Below are 18,285 nucleotides of genomic sequence, written 5' to 3' on the forward strand. Positions count from 1 at the left end.
GAGAACGAAATGGCAATCCACTCCAGTACTATTGCCTAGAAAATCCCATGGACAGAGGAGCCTGGTAGGCTACAGTCCATGGGGTCGCAAAGAGTCGGACACAACTGAGCGACCTCACCTCCCCTTTCATAGCCAATTAACAATGCTGTCAGTCTCAGGTGGAGGTTGAAGGGGCTCAGTCATACAGATAGACGTGTAAATAGCACAGAATGGAGTAGAAATAATACAACCTTGAGCATAAGTGAGACTTCGTTTTAAATCCGAGCTGGCCCTCTTAACACTGGGACCTTCAGGATGTTTCTCTTTTGTCCTAAATACTTGTTACTTTTATTTACTAAATTCGCCGCACGGGGTCTTAGTTGGGGAACATGGGATCTTCGATCTTTGTTGCACCAAGCGAACTCTTAGCAGGCGGCATGTGGGTCTAGTTCCCAGACCAGGGATGGAACCCGGGCCCCCTGCACTGGGAGCTCGGAGGCTTAGCCACTGGATCACCAAGGACGTCTCCCTGAGGATGCTTCTGAAACTCAATTTCCTCACCTATGAACTGGAGATGCCAAATCTGATGGCCAAGAGATTCAGCTGGTACAACTGATGTGAAGAAGTCCAGCACACAACAGGCGTCCACTAGACAGAAGTTTCTTGTCTCCCTTTCATATCTGTGCTTATATTTCAAAATAAGAACGCACCAGAATGTCCCCTCTATGGGCAGCCTGTCTTGTCTTTCTTTCACTGATTGACTGAATCTACCTGCTTACCCATCTCTTCCACTCGAATGTGAGCTCTTCAAAGCCAGACCCCATTCCTTGCCCATGAACAGAGTAAGCAATAGACCCAAGAAATGAGGCAGAGACCACAGCATCTGGGCTCAAAAATAAGCTGCTTAAACTCTGCAGAAGTAAAACTATGGGTTCTGGTCATCAACTGGATAAAAGGTGGAGAAGATCAGGAGTTAAGGTGTAGTTGTAATATTAGGAGCAACCTGGCTTTTCCCCATCTAGATAAAATTAAGTAAAAGAGAAAAGTCAGGCCAGTTGGGGTGGGAGGTGGAAGAAGGCAGAGGAGCTCCACATCAGATGTGCTAAGGAGAAATTAAAAGACGTCTGCTCCTTGGGAGGGCGGCTACGACAAACCTAGACAGCATATTAAAAAGCAGAGACATCACTGTGCCAACAAAGGTCCGTATAACCAAAGCTATGTGTTTTTCCAGTGGTCATATACAGATGTGAGAGTTGGACCACAAAGAAGGCTGAGCTCTGAAGAATATCATGATGCTTTTGAATTGTGGTATTGGAGAAGACTTTTGAGATAAACTTCAATAGCAAGGAGATCAAACTAGTCCATCCTAAAGGAAACTCTGAATATTTATTGGAAGGACTGATACTGAAGCTGAACCTCCAACACTTTGACCACCTGAGGCAAAGAGCTGACTCGTTGGAAAAGACCCTGATGCTGGGAAAGATTGAGGGCAGGAGGAGAAGTGGGTGACAGAGGATGAGAAGGTTGGATGGCATCACCGACTCAATGGTCATGGTTTGAGCAACTCTGAGAGACAGTGGAGGACAGGGAGGCCTGGCAGGCTGCAGTCCATGGGGTCAAAAAGAGTCGGACACAACTGAGCGACTGAACAGCAACCACAACAGAGGGTACTCTGAAGGGCACGTGGCAGGCTTCAAACAGGTACCCGGAGCTTCAGAGTGGACGGGTGGGGGCTGGGAGGGGAGTGAAGCCCTGGGAGTGCCAAAGGGAGAAGCAGAAAAGTCGACTGAGACCAGCGAGGAAACAAGAAGGGAACAGGCAAGGCAGGCAGCCAAGGCGAGAGCAGGGAGAGAGAAGGAGGACTGAAGAACCAGCCGAGGACACCAAGACCCTCTGGCCGCGTCCCAGGAGGAAAACCAGCGTGGACGGAGCAGCGCCGTCCGCTCGTTCAGAAAAGGTCCTCGTTCAAAGCAGGAAGGACTCAGAAGAGCTTCCTTACAGCTCCGGTCTCGTGACTGAAGCCTTTTTTTTGCAGACCCGGTGGAGCTGAGGTATGCGCTTTGTCACGCTAACCATTTGGTGCTGACTCTGTGCTCTTGAAAGAACCTAGAGGGACACGGCAGCCAAGCGCCACCCCTCTTGTGGTCTGGGGCCCCGGGAAGGCAGGCGTGGGGGCGAGGGGTTCGGCGGGGAACCCCCACAGCTGTGCCCATCTCCTTCCTCATTCACACGCTGCTTCATTCATGAGGCTCAGCAAAAGGAAGTGCAGTTACAGGGTGTGAAAAATACCACTTTACAATGAAACCAAGGCAGCAGCTTCCAAAGACACGCAGCGATGTGTCTCGTCTTTTCAAAACGCATACTCCATCCCGGCTAGGTTTAAACATCTCGCATATATTTTAGAGAGAAATACTGAAATGTCTCCGAGTGAAATAATACGACTCTAAGACAAACTTCCTAGGTGGTACTAGTGGTAAAGATTTCACCTGCCAGAGCAGGAGACTCAGGAGACGCGGGTCCCCTGGAGGAGGGCATGGCAACCCACTCACTATTCTTGCCCGGAGAATTCCATGGACAGAGGAGCCTGGCAGGCAACAGTCCATGGGGTCACAAAGAGTCAGACACAACTTAGCGACTGAGCACGCAAGATAAGCTTCAAAATAGTATGTGAGTGGGGTGGGGTTTCCTATAGACCAAATAGCTGGTAATTGTCAAAGCTGAGTGATGAATATATGGTGGTTCATTGTCTGTCTACCTTTGACTATGATCGAAACTTTCCAAAATAGAAAGATTTTCTTGAATAGCTACTGAATCACAGAAAATTATCTTTAAGTAGTTGAAAAAGAGGAACAGAAAGAAGAGGCAAAGAGTGGGTTCTTTATCCCAGAGCCTCTGGAGGGAGCCTGACACCTCTTTCCCGTGGGGTCACTAAAGAGTCAGACACGACTAAATAACAAGAACAGACGTGCTGGACTCAGGGTTGCGACAAACCTTCAATTCGTAAAACTTGCAGTATCTGCAAAGCGCAGTAAAGCGGAGCCCAATAAACACGGTTCGCCTGTATCAGAAACGGATGCTGAGTTTCACTAATGCCTTTTCAGTATTTACTGAAATAATCTAGTGTCCTTCCTGCTGTACCCAAGCCGCCATGCTCTCTAACAAACGCGTGTCTTGCTTCTTCCCTTTCTGCTTTCTTTCGCCACCTCATTTTCACTCCATTCCCTTCTCAACTGCTCCTGCCGCGGGCCCTCCTGAGGAAGCTGTGTGTCTGCATCGCGTGCGGCAGTAGAAACTTGGAGCCTGCTAATCCCGGGATTCAGGTAACACCGACAAGGTCTTAACTTGACAATGCAAGGGGGCAAAACAAAGTTAAGGATTCAATGCCGACAGGAAGAAACAGGTAGTCCTAGATGGTCCTTGGGGGAGCGGGGTCGTGCCCTTCTCTGGAACAAAGGAGATGATGCTGACTTCCTTTCGTTTCTTTCTAACTCGATGCCAAGGAAGAAATACACCCTTTCCCCAGGCCTGTGGCACATTCTGAAATTCTTCACGTCCCGTGCCAGCAAGAAACAAGAAGGTAAAGAAGCCAAGGCCAAAACAATCTCAGAAAATACAGCAAGATTCCGCAGCTTGACACTCCAGCCCTCCGGCCTGAACAAACTCAGGAAGATCGTCTGGCCCACGGCTGCTTCTGCAATATCTCTCACCTTCCTCTCCAGGGAGGCTGGACGTTTTTGAGTTATGTTTTACAAACCACAGCCTGGCAAGACACCTTCTTGTTCTGCGGCACCCTTTGCGGGCTTAGTGCATCTCCCACTGGTGATATTTTTCTGATTAGAGGTTCAGGATGGTTGATTAAAAAATAAAGAATATGACAAAGCTTCAAGAAAACCACAAAATTTAAATGTGAGGTTTTCTGAAAAGAGAAAGCAAACAACCTGTTTTTATGCACATCTACTCAGGTTTCATTGCTGTTTCAGATCCTCCTGGAACCCTTGAGGGAAAATTCCAGAGTTCTACAGAAGGACTCAGGCGCTTATCTCACCTCTGTTAACAAATATTGCTTCGGGCGGGGCCAAAACTCGGGGTGTCAAAGAAGTGGAGTGCTCTAGTCTTCATAACACGTCTAGAAATTGTTCCAGGCAGTCCCCTTGAAACACGTAAATTAATCAGTTCTTCTCTAAGACTAATAACAAAAAAGAAAAAACAGTACAGCTGACCCCTAAATAAAGGGCTTCCCGGTGGCACTAGCAGGAAGAACCCACTTGCCAACGCAGGAGACACAGACGTGGGTTTGATGCCTGGGTCAGGAAGATCCCCTGGAGAAGGAATTGGCAACCCACTCCAGTGTTCTTGCCTGGAGAAGCCTGCGGACAGAGGAGCCTGGAAGGCCACAGTCCACGGGGTCACAGAGAGTCGGACATGACTTAGCGCGCCCGCACATGGACCCCTGAATAACACTGGTTTGAACGTCGCAGATCCACCTATGAGCGGATTTTTTCCCCAGTAAGTTTGGTGTCTGTATTTTCATTTTATAGTTCTTTAATTGTGGTGGAAAGCTTGTGCTCAGAGTTCACAACACATGGAATCCAAAGAACTAGGGTTTGAGTTTTGATTTTGTCCAAACTGCTTGCGCTTCCTGCCCTGGGTTAGTCATTTATCAATTCCTGCATTTATCAGTCCCTTTGTTTTTGAGGCAGAGACAGCAGTCTGCAGATTTCTGACTGTGTGGAGGGGGCGGGTGGGATGGGGGTTGGTGTCCAATCCCTGCGTTGTTCAAGGGCAACATAAATTCTCTGGTGGGCTTCCCTGGTGGTCCCGTGGTTAAGAATCAGCCTGCCAATGCAAGGGACGTGGGTCGAGCCACTAGTCCAGGGAGGTCCCACATGCTGCGGAGCCACTCAGCACCTGTACCATCTCTCCTGAGCCCACGAGCCGAGAGCCAGTATTCTGCAACAGAGGTCACTGCAACGAGAAGCCCACACACTGCAACTAGAGAGGAGCCCTCGCAGGCCACAACTAGAGAAAGTCCTCGAGCAGCAACGAAGACCAGCACAGTGTTAATTGATTACTTTTTAAAAAGTCCCTGTTGCTCCCACAGAATGAGCCACCTGCCTATCAGTGTGTGCGCTCAGTCGTGTCTGACTCCTTGCAACCCCATGGACTGTGGCGCGCCAGGCTCCTCTGTCCATGGGATTTCCCAGGCAAGGATACTGGAGTGGATGGCCATTTCCTTCTCCAGGGGATCTTCCCGACCCAGGGATGGAACCCACATCTTCTGGCAGGATTATTTACCATTGAGCCATCAGGGAAGTTCCGTGATCAGAAACGGGAGAGAAAGATATAAATTGAAAATTTGCCCCATGATGTCTTATACACAGCTAACTATACAATTTCTCCAAATTGGTTTTAATGGCTGACCAAAAATTAGAGGAGATGATTTATAATGATCCCTGGAAATACTAGTTTTATGATTTTCTTGACGTCGCAAGTCTGTATTGGGTTGATTTCAATTGCATACAATAGATGGTGGTTCTCACAGGTTTTTATCACTGGGGAGCAGGGTGAAGACCTGAGCACAGAGCCCACTAGCATCTATACGCAATTAGCCCGGTTACATCGGAAAACAACTCAATACGGTGCTGAGAAGAAAGAGGTCTCGAGAGAAGGGGCCAAGCCATCATGCTCATCGGCTGCAAGATCTTGAGACGTTATTAATTTAAGCCCCAGCTTTAAAATGAGAATACCAGCATCTATCAACGCTTGGTGGGACTGAAGAGCAAACACAGGCAGGACCACTGAACAAACGCGTGTTGAATAAAAAAATATTGAAGTTGCCAGCTCAGGTACACTGCTATTTGGGACGAGTGCTTTCTTTGTTGTTGTTTTAATTTATTTACTGACGTATAGTTAATTTGGGCTTTCCGGGGTGGGTGGCGTTAGTGTAAAGAACTCATCTCCCGATGCTGGAGACATAAGAGATGCAGATTCGGTCCCTGGGTTGGGAAGATCCCCTGGAGGAGGGCACAGCATCCCACTCCAGTATCCTTGCCTGGAGAATCCCATGGACAGAGGAGCCTGGCGGGCTGCAGTCCATGGGGTCGCAGAGAGTCAGACACGACTGAAGCAACTTAGCACGCGTGCCTAGTTGATTTACAATGCTGTCGATCTCTGCTATCCGGCAGAGCGATTCCGTTACACACACACATATATATATATTCTTTTTCATATTCTGTTCCACTGTGGTTTATCACGGGATATTGAATACAGTTCCCTGGGATATAGTAAGACCTTGTTCTTCATTCATCCTGCGTGTAACAGCTTGCATCAGCTAATAAACACCAAATTCCCCGTCCCTCCCGCCGCCGCCGCCCGGCCCCTTGACAACCACAGGTCTGCTCTCTGTCTGTGAGTCTCTTTGCATTTCACAGATGAGTTCCTTTGTGTCAAAGTTTAGATTCCACACGGAAGTGATAACACACGGTATCTGCCTTTCTCTTTCCGGCTGACTTCACTGAGTATGATCAGCTCTAGGTCCACCCATGTGGCAGGCAGGTGCTTTCTTATTAACAGGCAGAACCCGTGAGAATAACACACACCCAACTAACACTTGTTGAGAAGGCACAGCATGCAAGGCGTGGTTAGTGATCACTGCGGCTCCACGGGGTCAGCTCCACGTCCTCCAGTACAACAGCCTTGTCCAGACAGATAAACAGATCGGTCAGCTTTGCCATAGAATACAGCTGTGTCTCATCCTTGGACCACCATGACTCTCGGTGCTCAGTCACTCAGTCATCCCCGACTCTTCACGACCCCAGCAGTGGCAGGCAGATTCTTTCTGACTGAGCCCCCTGGGAAGCCCTGATTACTCTTCACCCACTGATTTGTAGAAGGATTCTTGCTGAAGTGTTTCGGGACAATACATAAAATCTGAATGCAAAGGAAGAACTCCTGGGTTAAATTCCCTGTACACACTTTCTACTTCTATGTCCAGGCTTCTCTATGTCCAGGCTATAAAGCTGTTTATAGGAACTAACGCGAAGCAACCTAGTTCTATTCGGAGAGCCAGATTCCACTGAAAAGCTATATTGCCATGGACTGTGCCCAAGGTATTTTAACCTTTCTGGACTTTAGTTCCGCTGATGCTAAAATGGAAAGCATTCTGTCTGTAAACTAGGACCTACCTCCTTAAATGGTCCTCTGGTGTCTGACAGGAGTACTACACCAGTTTTACTGTTGCTGTTGTTTACTTGCTAAGTCGTGTCAGACTCTTTGCAACCACCATGGAGCCTTGCGATGCCAGGCTCCTCTGTCCAAGGGATTCTCCAGGCAGGAACGCTGGAGTGGGCTGCCAGGCTCTCTTCCAGGGGATCTTCCCGACCCAGGGATCCAGCCCGTGTCTCCTGCATTGGCAGGTGGGTTCTTTACCACGGATCCACCGGGAATCATCAGCTTTATAGATAATGTCATAAAGTTTCTACTATGAGAGAGCTTGGCTGTGTGTTTATAAACTAACACCCTTCCCCTAAGGGGATTTCTGTTGAAATTGATAAGCCTATTCCCTGTTCCCATAAATTACTTTTAGCAGGGGCCGACTCATTGGAAAAGACCCTGATGCTGGGAAAGATTGATGGCAGGAGGAGAAGGGGACGACAGAGGATGGGATGGTTGGATGGCATCACCCACTCAATAGACATAAGTTTGAGTAAACTCCGGGAGTTAGGGAAGGACAGGGAGGCCAGGCGTGCTGCAGTCCACGGGGGCGCAGAGAGCTGGACGTGACTGAGCAACTGAACGGCAGGAGTATATGTCAGTGACTACTTCAGAGGTGTGACTGTGGCTCCTGTTTGCATAACACTGTGTCTTAGGGATACGTGTGTGTGTGTGTGTGGTGATGGCTCCTCTCGATGTCACAGAAAGGGGCTCCTACTCCACCAGCAAATTCCTTGATCCCCGCATCCTGACAGGAATCTCCACCTCATGCTTCTTTCTTCCTGTCAGAGGATTTACCAGTCTCAGGCTAAACACTCACGGTCACTGAGCCTCTTAAATCAGCCGGAAACCTTCATATTCAAAATAAAATAAACGCTGATTCCTAAGATGTCCATGCTCACTCTTGTCCTTTCTGCTTGATCATGTCCAATTTACCTCGATTCCCACTCAGAATTGTTCTAGGAATGACATGTTCTAGACCTAATTTTAGCACAGGGTTCTTAAGTTTAAAACCTCAGGCTGTTTATCAAAATACACATTAATAAAATTATGAAAAGACACCGACTTTCCAAAAAAAAAAAAAAGTTACTGTGGGGGTAAAATAAGAACACAGTATATTATGAAACAAACCAGGATCTAAGGAAAGTTTGGGGTTTTTTTGGTACATTTGTTACTACTTTCTAGAAAATGATGGGAAATTTGGGCAACAGTCCAGCCAAGAAAAGAAGTCCGTGGGGAACAGAGACCAGAGAAACGCCCAGCTATGGTGGATGCGATCCCTGTGGATGTGATGGGATCAACAGCACAGAGGAGAGAGGTTAGACTCAGAGAAAGGCGTGGAGGGTCCCTCTCCAAGACAAGAAGCAAGGACATAAAGAATGACAACAGGAAGAAAATTCAGTGTGAAGGGAAGTATTGACATATAACAGGGTGTTCTGCCAAGATTTCCCATGGGGTCCAGGAAATATGAGGCCAAGACGCATTAGAAGCAGCCACAGTCGGTCAGCAGAGGAGCTCTTGTAGTTTCAAACAAAATTTTACCGAGGAGACTTGCAGAACATGAGCTCCTGAGGAAGTAGCTAATATTCTGTGAGAAACATAAGAGAAAATTCCAACAAGCAGCTCAATTATGTACCATTGCAAAGTAGGCAGGTGCAGCCTAAACTCTTTTTCTTTCTTAGAAGCTTTTCCATTCCAAAGCTGGTCATCACAAAACCTGGCAACAAAAGTCAAAAGTGGTTCCCAGCTCAAGAACCGTCCATGAGTCCCCAAGGTCACACGTGAGAACACGATATGTTTTACTCTTCAATGAATTTTAGAAAGTTTGGTACTCAAGAGTTGGAATCCTTCATCTCCAGAGCTGCAAACCTCAAGGTCTACAGTAGATCTGGACATTACTTCGGCTCTTCGATTTTTATTACAGCAGTTTTATTGAGATATAATTCACATAACATAGTTCCTTACTTAAAATGCATCATCCAACGGCTTTTTGCACATTCAGAACTGTACAATCGTCACCGCAATCAACTCTACAAGATGTTCATCACCCACAAAAGAAACACCATGCCTCTTAGCGGTCACTCTCCATTTTTCTCCTTCTGGTCGTGTTGTTGTTGATGTTTAGTTACTCATTCGTGTCCAACTCTTTGCGACCCCACGGACTGTAGCTCACCAGGCTCCTCCATCCATGCAATTCTCCAGGCAAGAACACTGGAGTGGGTTGATACTTCCTTCTCCAGGGGATCTTCCTGACCCAGGGATCAAACCCACATCTCCTGCATTGGCAGGCGGATTCTTTACCGCTGAGCCATGAGGGGCAACCACTAACCTACATCCTGTCTGTAGATTAGCCGATTCTTGACACTTCATGTAAATAAAATGTTTTCAGTGAAGTATAGTTTTAAAGGCTCATCCACACTGTAGCATGTACCAGTACTTCTTCCTTTCTGTTACCTAATCATATTTTCTCATACAGACATGCCACATTTTATTTCTTCATCCATCAGCTGACATTTAGATTTTCCCACTTTCTAGCTATTATGAACAATGCTGCCTATGGACATTCATGAACATGGTTGGATGCAGATGTAAATTTTCAACTCTCTTGAGTATATGTACACCTAGGAGTGAAATTACTCTAACCTTTAATTTTTTATTTGAAAGTGCCAAACTTTCAAACTATACCAAAGCAGCTAAACCATTTTACACTTTCATCAGCAATGAATGAATGTTCCAATTTCCCTGCATTCCTTGCCAACACTTATTTTCTATGTTTTTGATAATAGTCATCTTAGTGGGGAGAAGGCAATAGCACCCCACTCCAGTACTCTTGCCTGGAAAATCCCATGGATGGAGGAGCCTGGTGGGCTACAGTCCACGGGGGTCTCAAAGAGTCGGACATGACTGAGTGCCTTCACTTTCACTTTTCACTTTCATGCATTGGAGAAGGAAATGGCAACCCACTCCAGTGTTCTTGCCTGGAGAATCCCAGGGACGGGGGAGCCTGGTGGGCTGCCGTCTATGGGGTCACAGAGTCGGACACGACTGAAGTGACTTAGCAGCAGCAGCAGCAGCAGCAGCAGCAACAAGCAGTTACATGCTGTCTCCTTTTAAGCATAGTTGAAAAAGCATGCTTTAACTTTTTTTGAATGATCGCAGTGGTATAAATGGGCTTCCCAGGTGGCGCTAGTGGTAAGGAACCCGCCTACCAATGCAGAGACATAAGAGACGCCGGTTCAACCCCTGAGTCAGGAAGATCCCCTGGAGGAGGGCATGGCAAGCCACTCCAGTATTCTTGCCTGGAGAATCCTTTGGACAGAGGAGCCTGGTGGGCTACTGTCTATGGGGTCACACAGAGTTGGACACGACTGAAGCGACTCAGCAGCAGCAGCAGCAGCATTTTAGTAGATATAAAGTGGTATCTCAATGTGGTTTGCAATTCTCTGACAATAACATTGAGCATAATTCATGTATTTATTGACCATTTATATATCTTCTTGGAGAAATGTCTGTTCAAATTCTTTATTGTTTTTTAATTGGGTTATTTGTCTTTTTATTATTAAGCTATAAAAGTTCTTTCTAGAACAAGTCTCTAGTCAGATATATAGTTTATAAATATTTTCTCTCATGCCATGAGTTATCTTTTTACTTTCTTGATGGTGCCTTTGCCATAAAAAAGCTTTTAATTTTGATGAAGCCCCACGTGTGGGTTTGTTGTCATATCTAAGATAACATTGCCTAATTCAAGGTCATGAAGATTTATACCTATGTGTTATTCTAAGGGCTTCACAGTTTTAGTTCTTACATTTAGGTCTTTGATTCACTTTGAAGCAATTTTTGTATGTGGTGTAAGGTGGGGCTTAAATTCACTCTTTTGCGTGTGGAAAGGAGATCAAACCAGTCAATCCTAAAGGAAATCAACTCTGAATATTCATTGAAAGGACTGATGCTGAAGCTGATGCTCCAATACTTTAGCCACCTGATTCGAAGAGCTGACTCACTGGAAAAGACCCTGATGCTGGGAAAGATTGAAGGCAGGAGGAGAAGGGGACGACAGAGGATGAGATGGTCGAATGGCATCACTGATTCAATGCACATGAGTCAAACGAGCAAACTCTCAGAGACGGTGAAGGACAGGGAAGCCTGGTGTGCAGCAGTTCATGGAGTCACAAACAGTCTTAACTATTGAATAACAACAATTGGACTTAACTATTGAACAACAATCCAGTTTTCTGAGAACTATTTGCTGAAAAGACTGCGCTTTTCTTATTGAATTGTATGGGGACCCTGTTGAAAATAAACTGATTGTAATGAGAATTTGTTTCTGGGCTCTCAATTTGCCTCCATGGATCTATGTTTATCCTTATGCCAGTATTACACCATCTTGATTACTGTAGCTTTGCAGTGAGTTTTAAAATCAGAAAGTGTGATTCCTCAAAGACTGTTCCTCTTTTTCAAGGTTGTGTAGCTACTGTGAGTCTCTTGCATTGTCATAAAAATTTTAGGATCAGTTTGTCAATTTCTGCAAAGAAGCGGGCTGGAATTCTGATGGGATTGCATTGAGCCTGCAGATTAATTTGGGCTATTGCCATCTTGACAATACTCTGTATGTTCATCTTTCTATTAATACTTTTTTAGGTCTTCTTTAACTTCTCTTGACAATGTAACTTTCAGAGTTTGACTTGTACTTACTTTATTAACTTTATTCCCAATTATTATATCATTTTAGTGCTATTATAAATGGAATTGTTTTTCTTAATTTCATTTTCAAATTGTTCACTGCTAGCGCATAATAATACAATTGACTTTGGTGTATTGAATTTGTATCTTGCAACTTTGCTGATCTTGCGTATCAGTTCTAATAGATTTTTAGGGGATTCCTTGGGATTTTCTATATGATAGTGATATTTTTCCTTCTTCCTTCCCAATGTGGATGGGTTTTATTTCATGTTCTTGCCTAAATGCCCTGGCAATACACAGTTGAATAGAAGCAGCAAAACTGAATGTCCTTGACCTATTCCTGATCTCTGATTTTGCCTTGACGCCTATCAACCCCTCAAATAGACAACTATCACTAGATAAATGAAGTAGGGCCAGTATGGTATTGTAATTTCTCCTTGTAATTTAAAATTCCCTAAGATGATGGTAAGAGAGTAAATTGGTATAAGCCCTATTGTGGGTAGTTCAACAAAAATCTGTTTTACAAATGCACGTTCCCTTTGTCCTAGCTATTCCATCACCAGCCCCATATCCTGCAGAGGTAGCTCCCTTTTATGAAAAATGATGGATGGACAAGTTTACTCAACAAGACACTATCTGTCACATCAAATGCACTACACCAAGGTTGGACTCAGTAAAGTGTAGGGCGTTTGAACAACGAAATTCTGTGTAGTTGAGAAGAGAATGTGGAATTTGTAATACATTAATATAGAAATACCTTAATACATTAAGCAAAAAACTCTAGATGCAAAAGACTATATGCTACTCTGTATTTTAAAATGGCAAGAAATGTATAAACAGATTTGCTCATACACGTGTAAAGTCTTTGGAAAAATACATTAGAAAATAGTAATAGTAAAAACAGGATACCAGAGGACACAGTAGGAAAAAGACAATGAACTGTAATTTTTTGTGTGCTTTCTCAATTTGACCCATGTAAACATGTGACCGATTCAGAAAACTAGCTTAAAAAGTGAAGAATAAAATCTAATGCCATGAAAGCCAGCAAACAGTTAACAGCAAGTTAAAGGACCGTCTTTAAAGGACCAGAAAGAAGTGGTGACAGGTGGTATCGAGAGTTTAGACGCTGTCAGAGCCTCAGCTCTTTTTCTGAGTCTGCCGCTAACTAGAAACTTAGAGACAGAAGTCGCTTGACTTTTCTGGACTCAATTCCTTTGCTGGAAAGTTCTGTGGTCAGGCTAGTTTACAGATTACACAACTAACAGATTGAACGTCTTCTGAGGCCAACGCTATGCGCTCTCCTTTTTGTGCATTTGAATCTCAAAGCCACTCTACAAAAACAAGCTATTTCATTAAAACTTGGAAAGAGACTGTGTGATCTAACAATGCTACTTCTTTTTTCCTATTTATTTGGCCACACCGAGTCTCAGTTGCAGCACGTGGGGTCTAGTTCCCTGACGAGGGACGGAACCCGGCCCCTGCACTGGAAGCCTGGAGTCTTTAGCCACTGAACCACCGGGGATGGCCCTGAATGATTCTTTTAAATGACTTTTTTCTTAAATTTTACAAACAAGTAAGAAAACTGTCAACTTGGGAATATCGGGTTACTCTCGAAACCCTTCTGTGCCGGGGAAGAGAGCAAATACCACTAACCGAGCAGCCAAAGACCCACTATAGAAAGTGAAAGCACATCTCCTGGGCTCAGTTCCCCAAATGCGCTCACCATCAGTCAAAGGCTGCCACACAGGGCTGCGAGGAACTGCTCACGTCCCACAGTGACACTGAAGTTCTGTTACATTTAACACTGCTCTGAATACACAGACCACTGTTTGTTAAAAAGGTTTTTTGTAGCACTGACGGACATGCACTGCCATGTATAAAACAGAGCTAGTGGGGAGCTGCTGTACAGCACGGGGAGCTCAGCTCGGCGCTCCGGGATGACCTGGGGTGGAGTGGGGAGGGGGGCAGGGAGGCCCAGGAGGGAGGGGATGTGTGTGTACACAGAGCTGACTCGCTTCATTGTAGGGCGGGACTAACAACACTGTAAAGCAATCGTACTCCAATAAAAAACAAAAAAAACATGTAAAGGGCATTATTTCAAAAATTGATGACATTGGACTATGGGATGTGAATAGGTAACAGTATCATATCAAAATTAAATTCCTAGATATTTATAAAAAAATCAAGATGAATGTAAGGATTTCATTAACTCATTTTATAAAAGGAGAAACACAGCTGTAGATACAGCTATTGGAGTCGTCCCTTTCCTAGCAGAAGGCAACCTGGGGCAGACATCCTTGCAGAAGCTGTGATCACCGACCACACACCACCCTCCCTTCTGTGCATTATTAACCTGACCGCATCAGTTTGCCGTGAACTGAATCCAGGTGCAAGCACAAGCTTGATCTGACCCAGGAGGAAAAATGGAGACACCTACGTTTAACCTACAGCTCAGCTCGAAACCCCTCCCAGTCTGTGTCCTCAGGGCTGAGGGCATTTCCCCAGCTCTGAGGTAGCTGGGCTGCGGCCCGCCCGACGCCTCAGCACTGAACTTTAGAATGACCGGAGCAAACGCAAGGCTGTGCGGTGAGATCAAGAGTGCTCCGAGCTGTACTCTGCCCCAGCCTGGATTCTCCTGCTTGACCACCTGCAGTGGGGTGTGTGCAACTTGTATCCGGCTCCCGGTTTCTCTCCATCACGCCCCCAACCTGCCTCCCCGATGTGGCTTTTCTAACTCAGCACAGGTTCTGAGCAGCTTCCAAACAGAGGGAGCCAAAGCGCCTCCTCTCTGGCTGCCCCGAGCACCCTCTGCTATCTCGGGGTTCCTGCGCTGAGTTCTCTGACACTGGAGGAACCCGGGGGCTGAAGCACGTGGGGCCCCTGTGATCTGCGAACCAGGATGGGCAGGCGTGATGCAACCCCACGGTACCCGCGGCGCACGGCTCTCAGATCCGCCGTCAGGGCTCTTAGGAGACGGTTTAAACACCAGCTGCCTCCATCGGTGAGCGGTGGGGACTGCCCCTCCGTCCTGCCGCATGCCCTGGGCCCTCCTACCGACTGAGATCACGCTGATAAACAAGGCTCTCCCGCACAAGCCTCTATTTCAAGCTCTGAGCTCAGAGTCAGGACACAGCAGAAATGTGGGCTGAAGCCCAAGAGCGCCGGGCGGCAGCGGAGGTCGTGGGGCAATCCACCTGCCCCCGGAGCCACGTGAGTCAGCAGATCTGGGTGCCTGAGGTGTTCTCGGAAGAATGCATGAATCACCTGTGGACGTCAGCCAGCCTCCTCTCTCCGTCCCCTGACCTGGCTGGCACATAGGGACCCAGGTTTGGGCAGCTCAGGTGGCAGGCAGGGAGGCTATGCCTGTGCCCAGGATACAGGCTCCCTCTGACCAACAACCCAACCATTGCCACTGTGGTCGGTCCTACAGCACCTGCAGGGGTCTCAGCCGGCTCCCCGCAAGGGGTTAATTATTAACAGACCTGGCACCCTACAGCGAAGGAGGAGAGAGCGACATGCTTCCTGGACTTCACGCTCACTTAACCCGAATACAGCTGTGCCTTCCCTGCCCTGAAGGCCTCTGCAAGCGCACCACTGCATCCACGGCTGCGAGAAAGCCCAGCCCGCCGCCGGGCCACCACGAGGCGGCAGACCAAGGCACAGATCTGCGTCCCAGCACATGCAACAGGTGTGTGACCGAGGGATCCGTTGGTTTGACCACAGGCCTCACTGTTCCAAAGCAGCCACTAGGCAGAACGGTGGGGTGGCCTGATAAAGGCTTCTCTGGTGGCTCAGTGGTAAAGAATTCGACTGCCAATGCAGAAGACGCAAGAGATGTGGCTTAGATCTCTGGGGCAGGAAGATCCTCTGGAGAAAGAAATGGCAACCCACTCCACGCTGGAAATCCCATGGACAGAAGAGCCTGGGGGGCAACAGTCCATGGGGTCACAAAAGAGTCGGTAAAGGCTCAGGTATGGCCTCAGCATGAGAAAAACCACCTGCTCCTCCAGCAACACCTCGATTCATGCTCATCCCTGGGGTTTCTACACGCAGACTTGTTTCCTTTCAGCGTCGGGCGGTGGGGTCAATGTCAGCACGGTCGTCATGGCTTAGTGTCGTTTCTTCTTGGCCCCTTCATCTGCCCGCCCATCAGAGGCAGGACACATATGAATTTGGGTGTACATACACAGATACGCAGGAGATGTGGGTTCAATCCCTGGGTCAGGAAGATCCCGTGGAGGACGAAATGGCAACTCGCTCCAGTATTCTTGCCTGGGACCCAAGGACAGAGGAGCCTGGCAGGCTACAGCCCACGGAGTTGCAAAGACTCGGACACGACTGAGCGCACACACACAAATATAAACATGCATCTGTTCAGTTCAGTCGCTCAGTCGTCTCCGACTCTGCGACCCCATAGACTGCAGCACATAAGGCCTCCCTGTCCATCACCAACTCCCAGAGTTTACTCAAACTCATGTCCATGGAGTTGGTGATGCCATCCAGCCATCTCATCCTCTGTCGTCCCCTTCTCCTTCTGCCTTCAGTCTTTCCCAGCATCAGGGTCTTTTCCAGTGAGTCAGCTCTTCGAATCAGGTGGCCAAAGTATTGGAGTTTCAGCTTCAGCATCAGTCCTTCCAATGAATAATCAGGACTGATGTCCTTTAGGATGGACTGGTTTGATCTCCTGGCAGTCCAAGGAACTCTCAAGAGTCTTCTCCAACACCACAGTTTAAAAGCATCAATTCTTCGGTGCTCAGCTTTCTTTATAGTCCAACTCTCACATCCATACATGACTACTGGAAAAACCATAGCCTTGACTAGATGGACATGCGTGCACCCCTGCATTTGCTCCTTCCTATAATACCTCTAAAAGAGCGTCAAGACAGCTTACTGCACACTACCAAATGCTTCTCAGTTTAACAGTGGTGAAATTTTGCCCAAAGCTCCCCAGCAGAATGACACTTCTGTCTCATTTGCCAACAAAGCATCACGTAAGTGTGCCAGAACCAGTCTCTGGCAAAAGACACAGGACCATCGTGATTGGCTTAGAGCAATCATCCTCCCTATCGCCTCCACCCGGGGCTGGGGTCGGGGCCACCTCTCAAGCCCTCAAATCACACAGAGGAGGTGACATACCCAAGGGGAACGGGGCTTCTTACAGGAAGAAGGAAGGGCGGTGACAAGCGTGGCTATCAGAGCAGCAACTGATTGTATCTGCTGCATTAACCTGCAATCCGCACAGTGAAATGGGCTGAACCCTCTGAAATGAGGGAGACTTTGTGCGTCACATGCATAATTTTCCAGGGAGAGGATACACAGTGATCATCATCTCTCAGCAGGCTCATGGACCCGAGAAAATTTTATACCCGTTTTCCTTTTAAAGGAGCACAATCCTTCATCTTAAATTTACAGAGCACTAGGGTTTCCAGAAACACATGCCCTAATTCAGAAGATGCAAATGTCTTCCCGGTCTCATTAACCGGCTCCTAGGGCAGGAACCAGGAAACTGCGCGGCCTTTGTCAAACTACACTCGTCTCAATGTGACTCCTCCTTGAATTCGTCCCTAGAGACCGATTTTTCCGGCTTCTAGGGTAACTGTTGTTGTTTAGTTGCTAAGTCATGTCCGACTCTTTGCGACCCCATATACTGTAGCCCTCCAGGCTCCTCCGTCCATGGGATTTCTCAGGCAAGAAGACTGAAGTGGATTGCCATTTCCTCCTCCAGGGTATCTTCCCCACCCAGGGATAGAACCTGCGTCTCCTGCTTGGCAGGCAGGTTCTTCACCACTGAGCCACCTGGGAAGCCTCGGGGTGTTAAATCCTGAGCAAATCCGCCGTGCGGCCTGTTCAACACTCATTCTTCTAAAGGACAAGGGGACCGAGGGGGCGTCTACAAAGGGATGAAAGACACAGGATTGCAAATTCTCACGACGAAGAAGACAATTTGTGGCTTGAAAGTCAAAGAATCAAAGCCAAGGCTGGACGTGGGGCTGAAACCAACACAATATTGTAAAGCAATTACGCTTCAATTAAAAGTAAATTTTAAAAAATTTACGATATCCTCCCAACTCAGCATTAAAAAAGTCGAGGCAGCTTGTCTGTTTCACTGTGTCTTCAGGGGTTTCTCCCAGTGGCCCCAAGTGCGCTGTTCAGAGTCCTAGACGCACGACCATCACTTGGGTCAGCTGTGGGGACGGAAAGAGATGGAACCGTCTGGAGCCTTCATCTTCCAGCGCTCCCTCAGCTGTTCCATTTCTCTATCTGAAAAGGCTTCACAAATACAAAGGCATTGGCAGCAGCCACTGCAGGGGAGGGAGGGGCGGGGCATTATGAAGCCTGTGCCCTTGGGTGTGGCTGTGACATTTTTGCCAGGCAGACAACTGCTGTGCAGACAGAGATGAAATTATAGAATCC

At 47.2% G+C, this 18,285-nt stretch overlaps 1 protein-coding gene across 2 annotated transcripts in view; it reads right to left on the bottom strand.

The window, feature by feature from the left end:
• The window catches only part of MAP2K6 (mitogen-activated protein kinase kinase 6), a 106,186-nt gene that overhangs the window by 40,805 nt on the left and 47,096 nt on the right, over window positions 1-18,285 (bottom strand). The window lies entirely within an intron of this gene.

Source organism: Bos indicus x Bos taurus, chromosome 19 (genome assembly GCF_003369695.1).
Source record: "Bos indicus x Bos taurus breed Angus x Brahman F1 hybrid chromosome 19, Bos_hybrid_MaternalHap_v2.0, whole genome shotgun sequence".
In the NCBI taxonomy this organism is placed as follows: domain Eukaryota; kingdom Metazoa; phylum Chordata; class Mammalia; order Artiodactyla; family Bovidae; genus Bos; species Bos indicus x Bos taurus.